The 2,379-nt window shown below is 49.9% G+C and overlaps 1 non-coding gene across 1 annotated transcript; it reads right to left on the reverse strand.

Annotated features, from left to right (window-relative positions):
* Window positions 1–1,878: 1,878 nt before the first annotated feature.
* Window positions 1,879–1,985, reverse strand: LOC139075439 (U6 spliceosomal RNA). Its single transcript, XR_011525801.1, has one exon. It is a non-coding gene; the product is annotated as a U6 spliceosomal RNA (small nuclear RNA).
* Window positions 1,986–2,379: the final 394 nt, after the last annotated feature.

Consider the following 2,379-nt stretch of genomic DNA (forward strand, 5'->3'; position numbering starts at 1 on the left):
TCCCTGGAGTCGCAGGGAGGATGGTCTGCCACATTTTCTCGTCCCTCCGTTCGGAGAGAGCTTCAGCGCATTTCTACTTGATTCTTCTGACCAAATTTTTGGAGGGCTTTTGTTTTTTTTAAACCTGGAAACAAATTGTAGCTGAAGGGGAAAAAAAGGTGTTGCTTTCATTTCCAGCTCAGTTCTGTTTTTCTAAGATTTAGTTCTCTAAAAAGTAGGATAAAATAAATATCTATTTACCGCAAGTAAGCTTTCTAATTAGCTCCCCTGTGCCCTCCCTTTAAATTCAAACCACTTGTCTCCACATAAAATCTCCCGAAACCGCCGTTAACACCCTTCTGAAGGAAGCGCCAGCCCACAGCTGGCAACCCCTGGCTTCTCGGCTGCAAGCCACGGAAGGTGTGGGGCTCGGACAAAGGCGCGTGGAGAGAGGGGGTAGGATCCTGGCGCTTAAGAAGCCTTCTTTGTTGAGGTTGCAGAAGTCATCGGCAGTGAGAAAACATCTGGGGGACACTAGACGGGGACTCAAACGGCCTCAGGCCCAGGCCTGAGAGGTCACTGTAACTTCGACACGGTCTGGCAGAAGGTGTCCAGTGGTCACAGGGAAAAGAAGCTATTTCTACATTCTTCTGCCCTGGACGCCCACTGGATGTTTATACATCCTGAGAGAGGTTATCTGCATTCGACTTGAGGCAGGCCCAACACCAGGCCTCTGGTGGGTGAACCTGGGGGATGTTGTGAAAGACGCTGGGAGTGTGTGTTATTTGTGTGTGTGTGTATTTGTGGGTGTGTGGTGGGGAGTGGAGTGTTCAGAAGAGGGGCTCCTTAGAATCCAGAGAATCAGCTCAATTGCTCGTCCTTCTGCAGCCACCCCCTGTCAACAAACGAAGGGGTCTTCTCTTGGAGATGTGGAGGTTTGGAGGGGCCTGCCTGGGCCCTTGACTAGTTGTGTGACCTTGAACAAGTCATTTCCCTGTCCTAGGCCTCAATTCCCCCAACTGTGAACAAGGCCTAATTGGGTGGTGGGCTTGAACCAGTGGCTCTTAACATTTTGGAGACACCGGCATTTGGCAGTCTGATGTCAGAGTATCTGTCTTGGAAGGACATTTTACATGTGCAGATTTCAAACTTTATTTATACATTCAGGGGTTCTTAGACCTTGGGAGTTCCTCTGAGAACCCTCTGTAAGAGCCCCTGGTGGTGTTCTCCAAGGTCCCGTTCACAGTGCCTGCACACTGTCGGTGCTCAAGAACTGTTTGTGGAATGAATAAATGATCCCTTGCAACTCTCTTCCTATGAGTCTGTGATTCTAAGCACCCAGGTTTTATTCTGCTCAGGCACATTCTGAAGACAGAAAAAAGGCATGCAGGAAAGACCCTTGCCTGAATGTTAGAGGCACATGCATGTGCCTTCTGGCTGCCATTTTTTTTGCCAGACATATTTTATTAAGCAGAAAAGGCATTCTGGACTCGGGAGAGAACCAGAGAGGGCAAAGGCCTGGCAGGAGGAGCATGCAGGACATGTGTAGGTAGCAGAGATGGCTGGAGGTCCAGTGTCCCTCAGAACTGGACCGGGGTGTCATTCAGGGTCTTACCAACAGCCCCGTCCCATGTATGCACCCCATCTCTCGCACTTCCACGTGTAGAATCTCAGAATACTGAGGTGGATGGCCCTCGGATCACCACCACAACACCCCCCATTCAGTGAGTGCTGAGTGGGGCCAGGCACATGGAGCACTCTACCATTATCCCATTTTATTTTTTATTTTTTATTTTTGGAGGGGATGGGATTTGAACCCAGAAGTGTCCTCCATTGGGTAAGTCACTTGGTTTATCCAGCCTCAGTTTCCCCACCCGCAGATATCAAAAAACGAAGAAACAAAATATGGAACGCTTCACGAATTTGCATGTCATCCTCGCACCGGGGCCATGCTAATCTTTTTTGCACCATTCCAATTTTAGCCTAGGTGCTGCTGAAGCGAGCACCTGTTATCCCATTGTAAAGATGAGAAGACCAAGGTTCAGGGGTTAAGTAACTTGCCTGCAGTCAAACAGCCAGGAAGAGGCAGAGCTGGGTGCACGTACAGGTTTGTCTGACCCCAGAGCTCTGAGCTCCTACCACTGGGCCATACTGTCTCTCTGAGAAGCTAAGGAGTTCCCACCCAGTCATCCCACAGATGGGAAAACCAAAGCCCAGAGAGGAGATGTGATTGGCCCAACATCACAGGAGTTTTTCAATGGGGTTGGTGAATAGAATCCAGTATCTTGGCTCCAGCCCAGCAGCCCTGCCCAGCAGCTGGGGCATCAATGCCTTCTGAATGAGCACGTTGACCTTAGCAGAGCTTCCGCATGCTCTCAGCCTCAGAAAGCACAAAGCTGG

The sequence above is a fragment of the Equus przewalskii genome, chromosome 13, assembly GCF_037783145.1.
Source record: "Equus przewalskii isolate Varuska chromosome 13, EquPr2, whole genome shotgun sequence".
In the NCBI taxonomy this organism is placed as follows: domain Eukaryota; kingdom Metazoa; phylum Chordata; class Mammalia; order Perissodactyla; family Equidae; genus Equus; species Equus przewalskii.